We start from the raw sequence: 15,820 nt of genomic DNA, 5'->3' as shown, positions 1-15,820 counted from the left end.
GAATACAACACTTCATTTCCAAAGGTGATAGATTTAATATACTCTGATATTTTCAGCTTGTCCTGGAAGTTCTCTGCAGCTTGTTTGAACAGCTTGGTTTGACCCAGCAAGGAGTATGTCTATTAACACTTTTGTTTGGATTGGAAGTATGTTCTTGAACTGAATCTCTGCTCATTCACATTCATAGCTCTTGCTTTGTATCGGAGTTCTCTCACAGTGCTTCACCTGGTTTCTTTTACAAACAACAAAATAATAGACTGGGTTCTGGGAGGACGAATGGCATATTTCTGTGCTGTAGTGGGACCAGGCTGAGATGCTGTCATGTAAACCCACAAAGTGATTTTGCCCCTGTACTCAGCGCTGGTGAGGCCACACCTCGAGTCCTGTGTCCAGTTCTGGGCCCCTCAGTTCAGGAAGGGTATCGAGGTCCTGGAGCAGGTCCAAAGGAGGGCAACCAGGCTGGTGAAGGGACTTGGGCACAGATCCTCTGAGGAGAGGCTGAGGGAGCTGGGGCTGTTCAGCCTGGAGAAGAGGAGGCTCAGGGGAGACCTCATCACCCTCTACAACTACCTGAAAGGAGGGTGTAGCCAGGGGGGGGTTGGTCTCTTTTCCCAGGCAACCCTCAGCAAGACAAGAGGGCACAGTCTCAAGTTGTGCCACGGGGGGTTTAGGTTGGGTATTAGAAAGAATTTCTTTACTGAGAGGGTGATCAGACATTGGAATGGGCTGCCCAGGGAAGTGGTGGATTCTCCGTCCCTGGAGATATTTAAAAAGAGACTGGATGTGGCACTCAGTGCCATGGTCTGGTAACTGCAGTGGTAGTGGATCAAGGGTTGGACTTGATGATCTCTGAGGTCCCTTCCAACCCAGCCGATTCTATGATTCTATGACAGGGTTCCCATCAATGACTCTGCTGCACTACAGATTGTACTTACCCACATAGACTCAGCCTAACCAGACCTTGCATCATATAGAAGACTATAGAACTAGCACAGGGCCATAATTTTCTTGCAAAGTCTGGTGCTTTGAAGTTGGGCCTTGAGAGATTTGGAGTCCAAACACCTCAAACCTTTTTAGCTGCAGACCTAAATACGTGGCCATTGGTATCTAGCCATGTATTTCTGCTGTTTAGTTCACCAAATAGAGGATTTACAGTCTACATTAAAATCTTTCATCAGGAAGAACATGCTCATTAGTGCAATATTCACTTCAATCTCATCTTTTTCTTCTGCTACTGCACAGCGCTCTTCTATCAACACTGATTAGCAGCTAAAAACCTGGGCTGTTTTTTTTCTTACTTGAGCATCATGTGTATGGGGGATGAACCTTAGCTGTTGGTAGACAGGCAGTGAGACTCTCTCTGCATTATGGCCATGTTGTCACTCACAATGTTTTCATTATGAGCTTCATTGTTTAGTGTTGATTTCCTGACTGTTACAAATTATATAGGGATGGATTGTAGTACAAAGGATTGCAGACTTGATTTGATTTCCTTTAACGGAGTGGGTGCAAAATTGTTCTCAGTTCTTTTTTAAATTTTAAAATATTTTTACTTAAAAAAATTAATTTAAATTTTTTTTAATTTTACTTTTTTTATTTATGGTGTGGGGGTTTTTGGTTCTAATTAAAGGGGAAAAATGAAAATAATTTTTTTCTTGCTGGCTGCTTGTCTTTAGTCTTCCAAGTGCTTTGCTTCTAGAGCTCTCAATCAAAATATGTGAGAGATTTTGGGGAAGCCACTTGCCAGTGCATTCTTAACAGAGCTGCTAATTTTTGCTCTCTGTGTGTGTGCATGTATGTGTGCCAAAAAGAAAAAGGACATAATACAGTGGGCTTTTTTTTTTTTTTTAAGCAGAAAATATTTTTTTAGTTTGTATGGGTGGGTAACCTAAAAAATTCACCAGCTCTCTGTCCTTCGGGACAAAAGAAATGATTTGGAGTTGTAAATCTAAAGGTTCAAGTTTAAGTCTCTAGACAGTAAGTGCAGGCTCTCATTTTTCAGGACTGATGCTCTGTGGACACTTGGGAAAACTGTTAAACCCTAAGTTAGTCACAGTTTCAGAGCGCTTACTCGTCCATGAACATGAACATAATAACAGACAATGAAACAGGGTCTGAGAATGACTGCTGCATGTTTTTACAAAATAATAGGGAAAGTGAAGTCAAAAGCTCCCAGTTCCCAAGCTGTCACGAAAGGGTATGACTCTTTTATGACTCCTTTTCAGTATAATTTAAGATTCATCCTCTAACTAAATTCAGCTCCTCTGAATTAGCAAGTTGGAAACTATTTAAAAAAAGCTATTAGGATTTTTCAGCTATTTCACTTGTAAGACAGATCCTTTTGTCTCCCTTGGGCCCTTTATATTTCTATTATTATATTCAAGTACCTTCAGAGCAAAATAAAGCTATAAAGAAATGTGATAAGTTCTATTGCTTGCTAGAAAAATAAGTAGCTAAATCCCATCGCTCCCACCTGGTACATTAATTTGGGACACAGTAATACATTAAATAAACTCCATCTGCATGGGTACAAACTACAGCATTTCTCTAGTCAGAAATAGTTCAGATTTGAATGTTTCTTTTAGGTGAAGACATTCCAATGTATGCCAAGCCATATCTCTCTGTGTACCACTCTGGCTTTGGCCCCCAAAGCTTTCTGTAAGTCACCAAGCTGCAGCGTATCTCTTTGCATGCAAAAGCTTTTTTTTTTACAAGACTTTCAAAACCTTAATGTAAGAATATATATAGAATCAACTGGCAGCTGACTGGCTATTGCATAGGCCACATTTATGATTGTAGTCGAATGCAGTGCTCCAGGAAAGAAAAAATACTCATAAATTTGGCTACTGCCGTGCATGGCTCAGGCCATCACTCAGACTTTGCTGTGCAGCTCTGTCAGGCACATCAGTCCTGGTTTGCAGCACCTCTGTCTCCCATCCCCGAGGCAGTGTGGAGCCAACAATGCAGTTTGCAAATGGGTTGAGCTAGGTATGAAGAAAAGAAGGGAAAACCACCAACTTTTTCCTACTACTTTGCTGCCTGGATGCTTAAATTTTATCTTGTTTTGTTTTGTTTTTGTTTCTTTCTTTGTGAAAGAGGAGGAGCTCTTTATATTAATGATTTCATTTTAATCAACTGCAATTTGCTCTGTGTAGGAAATTTGGCTTGTGAAGCATTCTCTTCTTAAAAAATTATTGCAATCTACTAGGGCCTCTGGATGAAATCCTTCCCATAAAGATAGCTCCTATACTGGTCACAATATTTTTACAGCTAGTAATACCAAATTCACTGATGTAGAATCTCATCTGAATAAGGATCAAAATATTTGGCACATAATACTGAAATTCAGAGCGATACATTTTTCAGAGAGTTTATTACTTAGTGGTTAGAGAGCAGAGGTGATGTGTCACAAAGGAAAAAACCAATATGTTACAACCTGTTAAAATTTATGCCCTGATATTAAGGCACGTGTGCATTGAAAGATTAATGGGGAGTAACATGTTTGGGTGTAAGCACAGTAAATTGCTGTGGATCAGCTTCACACTCATAGTTGAAAGTCTGAACAACTTGGTGGGATGAGTATATAATTTAAATGTAGAAAAATATGCCAGAAAATAGGTAATTATGTTTGCTGCTTCTCCCCTTGGATTTTACAGAAAATTAGTATCATATAAAGCATGATTTGTCAACAAAACAAGCAGAATGATCATCCTGCACTTAAATATCAACATTTTTTTCTCACAGAGATAACAATTATAAGCTTATCTTTGAAACAACATTATCTCATTTTCCCATCTATAAATATTTATTACTTCAAGTAGCAAACTTTTCTATTGCAGCTGCAAGAATTTTGTGAGCAGATGAGGGTTTCGTACTAGGATTATTTATACTCCAATTTTTTTTGATAAGTAGTTTGTTAGTTTTGTAATCCATTTTTGCCCTAATCCAGATGACCAACCAAATCAGGATGGTCAGCCTAATCTGAGCATGTCTATAGCTGTACATGTGCTAGTGGTACTTTCTCCTCCAGTGTTTTTCCCTGTGCATACTTTGCTTCATCTCCAGGTTCTTGGTGTTTTTTCTGTCATCTATGCATGCTGGAGGGACTCATGGGAGGGCAAGTGACACTAGCAATGATCCTGATTCAATTTCAGTTTGGGTCTGCTATAAATGATATATTTGAAAGGTCTTTGTGATGAAAGGAAGGTCTGGGTATGAGTGGCTGCAGGATTATGATGTGGAGCTACAGTACAGGTGGTGTGTTAGGGACTCTGGTTGCATAGACACAGCATGGAGCTCTTTCTAAACCTGGAATTGGTTTGCAAATCCCCTTGCATTCCCATGTAGAACTCAGGACAAATCAAAAGTCAATGAAAAACTGATAATGTCTCTCACAAACCAATGTTCAGTCTGCATTCCTTAATACACAGATCAATGGCTAGACCTTATTTTGTGGCTTTCTTGTTTAAAAAGATATGGCCTTGTGAGTTGGAAGTTAATCTATCCTCAGTCTACGTTATCTGATAGAGTGGAGTATCAGACTTGGTGGCAATCTTTTACTGGATAGCAGTAATTTTTTTTCTTTTCTGATATCCAATTGTGTATAACTTGATGGTGCAAAACTTTCTTTTGCAAAAATATTATCCAAAAGTTCAGGCAAGAACTTCAGATTTACTGGCTCCTTCTAACATGCCTATGGAAACACTGGAGAAGTAATTTTTTTTTTCTTTTCTAATGTGCAGTTGTGTATAACTGGATGGTGAAAACTTTCTTTTGCAAAAATTTTATCCAAATGTTCAGGCAAGAACTTCAGATTTATTGACTCCTTCTAACATGCCTGTGGAAACACTGGAGCCACCAAGGGGAAAACAGAAGTGCTGCACACCAGCTTCTTTTCAAATGAAGAACTGGGAGAAGGGTTGTACTTATGGATGGAAATAGCTAAATGTGAAGCACTCCAGTTAGTGTTAACCTTTCTTCAGTGATGTCCCTGAAAGCAGAGCTGCAACATGAGACAGCAGTCCCAAAAAAGTAGTGAATTGCCATGTCACGAATGACTCTTCTCTCTTAAAGAAGGGATGGTGTGTTGCAATACCATGCATGCTGTCCATCCAAGTGCATCCTTGCTGGCACCTGTGTCCCAGTGAAACAGTCTGACTGACTTGTGAGCAGGCTGACAGCCAAACTAACAGATGGAGGTGAGAGAGGTCAGCCAAGAGACCATGCACTAGCTGGGCATCAAGTATGCTACCTAATGGCAGGATTCCCAGACAGCAGCATCCAAATGTCTGAGTAATCTTACATTCACTTACTGGTACAAGGCAAAGATGAGGAAAATTGCTTTAGCAAGAGAAGAAAAGTAGAAACAGAAAGATGTGAGAAGCTGTACCTACACAGTTTACATGTAGTTCTGGTGTGTGAATTAAGATTTTAAAAAGTGACCTGTCACTCTGTCTTCTAACACCACTGCCAAAATTAGGCAGACAGAGGAAGGGCTAGCTCAGAGGCCATGTGTTCAAGGTCAGAGAGTACACTTGAAACATGTTAATTAAAAGAGCCTGATTTCCTGACTCTTTTGCCTTGGATACAAGATCAGTAAAATGAGAAATTTCTTAGCACTCCCACTCTTAATAAAATGATCCTTAATGCTGTGAGCTCGATTTGTGTTTGCAACAATGATTCTATACCCATCTGATAACCAAACAGCAGTATAAACCAGTTGAACTATCAAGCAAAGAGCTGAAAATGAGGGTCTGGATAAACTGCCATCATAAAAAGAGAATAAAAATTCAATTTGTATAAAGGTTTGCTAGTGACTTGTCAGATTCACTTGGAGCATGCTGTGATTGTAGCATCTCGTCATTTGCAAAGCAATGTAATAAAGCTATTCTAGGCATGATGAGAAGTGTTATTTGGCATTCAGAATGCCACACAAATACAAAAAAAGCCAGTCAGCATTTCTTCTCTGACTGACTTTTGAATGGCTTAGAATTGCACTGTACACAGTCTCTCCCAGGCAAAAAGGGTTTCTGTGGAGCGGGGTCTTTTCACTGCATTTTTAGAAACACTTGTGTGATTGTGAGTTGCAAGAATTGAAAGAAGAGAGCAGACTGAGCTGTGTTTGATGGACAGCACAGTCAGGACTATGAAGCTTCAGAGCTGCTGTGGCTCCCCCTGCATCCTGCACCGCGGGTGGAAGACTGACTAAGTCACAGCACCAGTACTTCACCAGGCAGATGGTCAGGCAAAGGCCAGAGCCCTCTGTCCCTCACTCCCCTGCCTGTTCCACTTCTCAGATGCAAGTTGAACTGGCACAGGGGTTGCTATAATCTGCTGCTGGTATAGACCAGCAACAAATTACTGCCCTGAGGAGCAAGTAGGAATAGGCAAAAGCATCTCTGAGGCATAAAGCCTCCGGGATGATTCCTCACGCACCACCCATTGCTCAGGACTACGCCCAAGGGCCTGAGCCACCCCGTGGAGGTTTCATCTGAAGCCATCAGAGAGCAGAGAACCTCTCTCCCACCTCCCGAATTTCCCTCTCCCCTTCTGAAGGGTAATCAATGTAGATAGATGTCAACCTGATTACACTTAAAAAACCAACCCGTATCGGTAGATGTCTTGGACCTCAGTGTAGTTGAGACATGCTCGCCTACTGACAGGCTTGGAACAATACCTTTAGCTAAGGAGAGACTTCTACTAGCTTCTCTCTTTTTGCATTTCTTTGTTTTCCTAGGACTTTGGATGCAAAGGAGCACCTTCTAACAATGTGTTTTGAAAACTAGCTGGGAAGACAAGATGTTACTTGCTCAAACACCTGGGTCACAGTTGAGTCCCAGAGGGGTTCTATGCAAACAGGCAGCTGAAAATTAAAACCCTTGGTGAAACCTTTACTCTCACTGTGAAGTCCTGTTTGCATCACATATTTTACAGCTTTAACTAGCTGGAAGAAACTTTCCCTTACGATTGAACAAACCTATAATTAAGGATAGACCAGCGCAGTTTTCCACATGTTGAGAAAGAATCATATGACACATCACCAAGGTCAGAGATCCCAGTATCATTGATGCAGTTATGACCACCATGTCCCCCATGTAGTAACTTCCCACTGAAAAAAAGGCAGCTGGCAATAAGATTCATATGAACAAATGTAGATGCCCACAATACAGGTCTCTAAATCCCAAATAAACATCCTATGTTATTCAGGGCCAGTGGAGAGATAAGCAATTCTAGGTGTGATTTATTTTGTCTCGTTTTAGATATCTTTATGAGATCAGACAGATCTCTCAAAGTGCTCTTAATTGCATGACGAGTTCAGGGTGAGCAGCTGAGATGTTTGCATTGTAATTTAACAGCAATCCTGTTCGGGGAGGGGGGGAACAAGGACTGCAGAAGGATTTAGGTGTTTATAACTGAAATGTGGATCCTCAGAGTGCTTTTTCAGTTGCCACTTCTCCTTGGAAAAAAACAAGAATTCCCGAGGACCAAATCTGTAGACTTGCTGAAGGCAAGCATGCCTGTCTGGGAGGCACCTTGACTTCCAGTGACATCCACTGCCCTAGGCTTCCCCTGTTCAGATGCGGAAAAAAGCAAAAAACCATCAGTCAGGACAGAGTATAAGCAAAGACACACAAAAAAAAAAAAAAAAAAAAAAAAAAAGCGCCTGAAAATCCAGAGGCAGTTTTTGTTAGATTTTTTAATAGTTAAAGTTTCTGCATTTCCTAGAAATTACTCAAAAGTAGCATTTTGGGGTCATATTTTAGCTATGGCTCCTTTTGTCAAAATACATTATTTCCCCACATAAGGAGATAAGGAGTCAGTAATTTACATATGGTTTTGAATACACTGCATCACAACTACCATGGCATTTGATACAGGCCTACATATATCTATGTATGTATATATGCAGAAAATTTGAAAATATTTTCAATGGGAAAGTGATTATAAATCTCCTTCTTTTGGATCTTCTACCCAGTTGGTCACTCTTCCTCTGAGGTGTCTAAAATATCTTGGATTTACATGCAGTTGATCACAATATTTTGATCAACACATATTGCTGCTGCAGGTGACAGCTGATATTCACTGACCAGAGTAAACAAGATATTGAAAAGTGTGTCTGGTGTGTTGAAATGTTTGCAGGGACAAGACATTTTTAAAGCTGTTCTTTCAATGTCCACCACAGTATTTGGTACTCTTCTAATTTTCCTAGATGAATGTAGGCAGACTAACTTAGAAGGGAAAAATATTACTTTATGCTTCAGCAATAGCGGAGACAAAACTGTCATTAATAACATTATCATGCATATGGAGTTCTGTGGTTTGTTTTCATAGATTTTGGAATGTAAAATATAAAAATATCCCAGGATTTATTGGGAGAATAAGATGCTTCTCTGGGATTTCTAGGAGCCTAAATGGCTGGTTTACATTTAGAGGTAGAAATAACAAGGAAGAAGAGGGTTCTTGGGATATGGCTAACTTCTTAACTTCCCTGCAGGAGCTTTGTCCCTGAGTGAGATCTGTCATCTGCTTAGCAATATCTTCTAGAATAACTCAGCTAGCTTTTGAGTGGTCCACCCATAATTCATTAATTAAGAAAATTTTGTTCTGAGCAACTGGAGGCCTGGAGAGATGGAGGCAAACCCCTGCATGGCTCTGAAAATTCAAATCTCACCTAAGACTTTGACTGATTCCTGACAGTTTTTGACTGTTTCCTGATCTTTTTCTCCAGATACCAATATTGCAGGCTTTGCAAGAACATGTCTCAATGACTCCTTGGGGCACCATATACAATTCCCTACATGACCAGCAGGTGAGAGTGGTTGGTCCAGGTGGGCCCAGTGGAGCTTTCTGCCCCAACTTCCCTCTCCTAGCATTTTCCAGTGCCCCATGGTAGACAGAGATGTTCAGGGCAGAAGAGCAAAGGCCTCAGTATGTTGGGAAGGACATGTAACACAAGATTTAAGCACTGTTGATGTCCTGGAATCAGCAATAGCATAATATTTTTATAACTGTGTATAATGTTATTTTTACATTACAGTATGGTCAGGCTTTGGTATGTATATCAGGATTGATAGGCTTTTCTTTTTTTTTCTTTTGATGAGGTAGAATGAAACAGAGGGTCTGACTTCTGCCACTCTCAGTTATCATGAACACCACCCCAGCCTGCAAAACATTTATGCAAAATTTGATTAAGGTGAAATACAAATTGAAAAAAAATAGAATAAGCATCACTTTCTCTGAGGTTAAGTACAGTAACTTTCTTCTCTTGCCACCTTCCCTCCATCTCCAGTTTTATTTTCGTCTTCACTTTAATTTCTTGTTTTGAAGCCATCCTCTCCAGGTGAATGAGCGGTTCACTCACAGGTTGTGTATAGAGACAGGAGAAGTGGTTCCTCAGCCACACCAAGGTGGAATAGCAATACCGGTTTCCTGGAATGGTGGTCTGAAAAATAGCATGGAGACTACTGAGGGAGAGGTGAACAAACACCACACCTATGACAATGCATGGGATGGGAATGTCAGGCCAGGCAGGGTCTTCAAGGCCAACGAGACAGAAGTAGCCATGGGAGATTTACTGATGAAGAGTGGAATAGAGATATCATCATGTTTTGACTGAACAGACTTTTCTCTTTGCCACGGGAAGCACATGTTGTCCATATGGGTTGGTACAACCACCTTTCCAAACCACATCCCTCTGGAGTGCAACACAAGCCCCCAGCCCTGGGAAGCAGACTGGATCTTCAGATGTCATCATCTTAATAGAGGTGGCTTGGGGTGACTGTCTGACTGGAAAAGTCCTCTCTTACACCAGGAATGAGACGAAGCTGAGACCTCTCTGCCTGTTCCTTCTCCAGTCACAGGAGAAAATATGAACCAGAAAGAGAATCAAACCCATTGAGTCCTCGAACTGGTTGGTCCCTGCGTGATTGTTCCTCCTTCTCTTTCTCCTTGTGGATCCTTGTGGATCTGCTTTGTCTGACCAGGTATATCTTCATAGTTCATGCACAAGAATTGTGGGGGTTGGTGCTTCCTGACCTGTGTGGTGGGGAATGGAGACCTTCCCACCTCTTCCTGGATGGACTGCCTGGGAGAAACAGGAATGTTGTGGAGGCCAGAGGGGAGGGAATATTTAACCACTTCTCAGATGATTACCTGGACAAGAATTTATGGAAAAAGGGAAATAGTTGTACCATAAGTGGATTATAATAAAAGGCAAGAGATGGAATCCTTTACTTGGATAGCCAGAAAACTGCAGTCAGGGAACCAGGAAAGTTGGACTCATGGACTGCCCAGGCAGAACAAGAATTTTAAGGGCACCATGGCAGGTTTCAGAGCTCACTGCAGTCTTCATTTCATCTCACCTGATGACACCCAGAAGGTGTCAGACAGCCAAGAAGCTCTCAAAAAGAAGTCGTTTTAGTTTTTCTTATGAAGTATTTTCACATATAAGGAGTGTGAGTGATAAAGTATGGGAGATTATGTGTGAAATTAGCTACAGAATTTTTTTTTCTTTTCTGTTAATTTATATGATAGGGCTTGGCTGCTCTTTAAGAGTTCTATTTGTTAAGATGTTTGTTGAACATGAAGCTGGGGTAGGATTGAATATTTATTTAAAATGCCAATTTAAAAATTAAATCCTTGTAAGAAGACTGAAAGAAGTTTTTAATGACTTCCATTTGAAAAACCCCTAATTTTTTATGTAAAATCTTTAAAGTAACTCCATCAAAAAAGTAAATAAAACTCACTCCAATAGTTCTGGCTTTAGAGATTTAAATTATATACCATTATCCATGTGTATTAAAACTGTATTTGTGCACTCTTACTTTACCAAAAACCTTTATTTGCTGGAGCCCATGTGCTGCTGCTGTGCATAAAGTACTCTGTGAGGTACACCCATATGCTGCTGGAGTAGCATGAACATGTGCACTGATGTTGATCCAGAGGAAGCCTTGGGGTCCTTCCCTTCCCTCTTGTACGCTGATTGTTTCTGCCAGGCCCAGAGCACTCTGTGAGAGCGTAGGGGCCATGGCGTGGTGACAGGCTGTACATGCAAACAGATAGCTTGCATGAAGCTTAGAAGTCTTTTTTATTAATTTTTTTTTTTTTATTATTTTTCCTGAAGGTGCTGTGTAGCAACATCTTTGAGTTGTAGGAGAAGACAGCATGGGGCAGACGGGAAGGACCCGGCCCCGTTGCTCTGGGCCTGCGGTTGGTTGGTGCACAGTGCCCCGCTGAAATAGGGCCCAGAAACCCTCCATCTCAAGCCCTGTATGTAAAGATGTCAAAAGTAAACTGTGTAAAGATGTCAGAAAGAATGATACTTTCATGTTCTTATGCTAAAAATGGGTGAGGGAATTGTCAGGACTCTTGGGAGGAAAAATGATAATATATGACATTAAGTATTGACTTAAAGTATCTGCTTTGCCACCCCTTTCTATTATTTCAGTATACAGTTGCTTCGAGGTAAAGTATAATTTTTCTGTCTCTGTAATACTACATAATACATCAGAACAGAATCATCAAGGTCTTGGAAAAAATCAGTCTGCTTTCCCTGTTCAAATGCAGATTAAAAATATCAGATCTTGTAGCATTTATATTTCTGATATTTTCGTTGTTAAGCCTATGTCATGATTAAGTCAAAATATAAAGGTTTTTTTTGAATGTAGATGGCTGAAAATCTGATTGGAAAATCACAAGGTTTGAAAATCATGAGGTGATTAGTAGCACTCTAAGAAATGACACCTCTGTAGTCACATTCTTAAAATACTAAAAAGTGATGATCTAATAGGGATTTACTGGGGGGTGAGTAAGATGCTACATGTATCAGTAATTCCAAGAAGAGATATATTCTGTTTTGATCTGCAAATTGCACTGTTGAAAAGGATTGATTTTTCAGCCTATGTAATTTTGTGTTTTGCTGGGAAATGAGTGTCACAGTCTGGCCAGAGAGGAGGAGAACTTAATTAACATGCAGTAGACTCAGTTCTCTACCTGATATTTTGTTTAGTGAACTGGGTGGTCATACTAAATGAGTAGAACTTATTAAAAATAACACATTTGACATCCAAACACTCATTATTCTACTTAAAAAACAACACTAAATGCATTCCTGTGCATGAAGATATTTTCACATTTGAATGGTTTCTGCTACTCATTCGGTTTTAAAGAAACAGTGTATATTCTATAGAGCTGTATCCCTTCCTCAGCTGTGATGATGTGCACCAAACAACCTTTTGATTTTACCTGAAATAAAATCTTAGGACTTTGAGCTATGTATATGTTATCTATGAGCTCACACGTGCACAAGCAAACAAGGGCATTGGCATTGTGACACAACACAAACACCACAGGCACATGCACATAGAGAGAAAGAGAAGATTATTTTTCTTGTGCTTATTTTCTTGGCACTTGCAGTTTGGTTGGATGTGAGAGAGACGAAACATTTGCATCTTCTATCTGCATAATGAGTTCTATACAAAATGATTGCAGCTAATGCAAAAGACAGGGTGGCATGTTTTTAGTTTTAATGGGGACACTCAGAAAACTTCCAATCTTTCTTGACATTTCTTATAGCAAAATAAATGTGGTCTAGGTTGGAGTGTCTATTATGAAAATAAGAGAAGAGCGAGTCAATTATATTTCAATGACTGAATAGCCAGGGGTCCTCATTAAAATGATCAGAAAGGCTGCAGTGTTGCTTTCCTGTATGTAGCCACTGATTAAGTTGTATAAGAATGACATGGCCTTTTTGGGAGAAAAGCAGAGTCTGCCGTGGTCTCTGGCCAGCCAGCCAGAAACCCTTGACACTTTCAAAAGTGAGATGCGCACTCCATCAAGAAAGGGAAGTTACTACTTATGGGGTCACGGATTCCTGATGTATTTAAAAATAGTTGTGGCTGTTTTATTGGGTGCAGTCGTAGAAAGCTTTGCATTTGCACAAGGCTGTATGAAAATGCCTGCGGTATGGTGGTGATATGGTGTGTTTTCCTTTCCGCTGGCTTCGATGAAGGATACGTAGCTTAACAGAACAGTACTATTATTACAATCTTGGTGTATTTGAACCTTTAAGCAATATTTTAGTTATCAGTTCGTTACTATTCATTTCTTAGAATTTAAATTCTTCTTATTTGCCAATTATTTTTTTGGTATAAAATGTTAGGAGTAAAAGGCTCGGTAATTTTTTTTTTTTCCCGGAAGAGACTGTATCCTGAAATAAGTAAAAAAGAATATCTGCCTAACCCTCCTGAGGGTCTGCAGTCTAAGAAAATATTATATTCCCTATCTGCTAATCCCAGTGGCTCTAGAATATATATATATATATATATATATAAAATATTTTCTCCTTTATATTAGTTACTAGACCGTGCACATTTGTTTTAAAATAATCCTTCTACAATGATATTTTGCACAATTTCACCTCATAAAGGATATTTGTGGTAAGGATTGCTGTAAAGATATATACCTTTTATTTATTTATTTTTTAGTTGGAAAGTGATGTAGAATGTGAACAAAGAACACCCATGTACAAATTAAGATGTCATGCTTTAAGTTTCTTTGCTCTTTAAATAAAGTACACCACTAACAATCTCTGAAGATAAATTGAGATTTGCAAGACAAGATTTAATAGTGATCTTTTTGTTGTTAGTACAGTAGAACAGTTTGAAACCAGGGTGGAACTACACCTCAGAATTGTCTTGTAGTTTTACCATCTGATTCATGTAAATAATTCTAATGCTACAAATTAAACCAAATAAAATCTCTGATATTTCTAACTGCAAATACTAGTTAATCTAAGCTTGAATTCTAGGTCAAACCACATCATACAGTGCTCCATCATTCACAGTGATGTTTCATTACAAATAAAGACAATTTGAGGTTTGTATTACAGCTCATATTTTGATGAAATATTTTTCAGTAGCAAGCATATCAGTAGCAAGAGACCCTAAAAGCTAAATACATTAAGATATCAGGTGCTTAAAGCTAATTTAATTTACTGGAATTATTTCATAATGCAGCTAAATAATGAGGCTCTGCATTTGCAGTTCAGGAGATCAGTAATAGACAAGGGAAACTGCAAGTGCTTGCAGTCAACAATAAAAGAAGCAGTAATTTTAACAATTATTATGTACAAAAAGATGCCTCTAAAATTTTTTCGTTCTTTATTTACATACATGGCACCTAAACTGGAACCAAAGTGCCTCTGACTGATTTGCCTAAGAACACATGAGTTGCTTTGATTCTTTCTTTTTAGTTTCTCGAATATTTTGACTGTTTAAAGTATTCACGGAATTCACTCAGTCACCCTCTTGTGTAGTAGATGCAGAATTTCACTGTTTTAAAAAGAATCTGGTTTATTTTTCTTCTTACCAGTTAGCAATATGTAACAAGGCTATATGATTTTTATCTTTAAAATAAATTTTAAATTTTTGCTATAGGAATAAAATTAATAAATTTGAAACAAATAATAAGACTATTTCTATGTAAGGAGACGCACAATTTTTGATATGGCTGAAGTAAAAACAAATTATGGTGCTTAATACTTGAATTTGGTTTAAAACACCTAGAAGTCTTTCCTTTCAGCATTTCAGCAGCTAGTCTATTATTTCTTCTCAGAAGGACCTAGTACTGAAATTACATAATGACTGAAAAAGCAAAGAATCATTATATGTTGAAAAGCTTTTGAGCAGGAATGAGGAAAGCTTGAGATTTCTTAAGGTACTCCTGGTTTTTTTTTTCCTTCTTAATGTGCACAAACACTTGAACAAATTAAAAATAGTCTTCAGAGCAACTGGGGAAATATTTATAGAAACCTTGCTATCCTTCTCTGATTTGCTTCCTAAGATTTATGTATTTGCGTATAAAAATATTTTAAAAATAAAATTGAAGAAATATTATGGGTATTTGAAAATTATTAATGCTACAGTCACTGCTTTCTGAGGGTGAATCAACAACAGCAGAGTGGACTATTCATCTGACTGCTATGTGTTTTCAGACAGCTTACACTCATCTGAAAAATCACCTCAGAGTTGATGTTTCTGAAAGGAAACAGCTTCTATGGGGTGGATATGTAGTTTGTATGCAGAAGTTTCAAGAGCATTTTACCACCTTTTGGAGGCAGAAGTGCTTACTTGACCTACTCAGATCTTCATAGATGTGTATGGAAGAGAAGGAAATTTTTGTAGAAAATATTTAGTCCTAATCTCTGTATTTAAACATTTTCTAGGAAGAAACACGGTGCAGAGCTTGCATTATGGAAAGTGAGCTTTGCGTGTTTGAAGGGCTGAAGCAAGACTAAGAGATTGAGCACAATTTACTGTCTGTGAATTCAAATGCAAAATATTCTCACTATAATAATTCAAAGGAAAAAAACCCTCACTCTGCTGTAGAATCAGAACTCACCAAACATGACCTAATGTCAACAATGAACTCTTACTTTAACCAGCCTTTCAACCTGTGTATCATCAGTGTAATTGGTCTTTTAGTTGATTTGACTAACTGACAGCTAAGCCACTAATAATTACCTGTGGCAGCATTTATATTTTTTTGTTTTACACTACGGCACAGCGTTACTGAATATATTTTCAATATTAACAGTAGTTGAATGTTTCGACTATCATTTAAATAATTATATATGGAAATATGATTACAAATCCGTGCCTACAATAGGGGCGCTTTTCAATCTGATTAGAGAGAAAGCAGCAGCATCACTGCCCACCTCATTTTGTGGTTAAGCTATTCATGACTTAAAATAACATATTAATTTTGTCAATTTGTTAGGGTATCATTTCAACTTTTTGACAAGCTTTCATCTTTATTTAAC

The sequence above is a fragment of the Heliangelus exortis genome, chromosome 3 (assembly GCF_036169615.1).
Source record: "Heliangelus exortis chromosome 3, bHelExo1.hap1, whole genome shotgun sequence".
Lineage (NCBI taxonomy): Eukaryota > Metazoa > Chordata > Aves > Apodiformes > Trochilidae > Heliangelus > Heliangelus exortis.
This window is presented reverse-complemented; position numbering follows the sequence as displayed.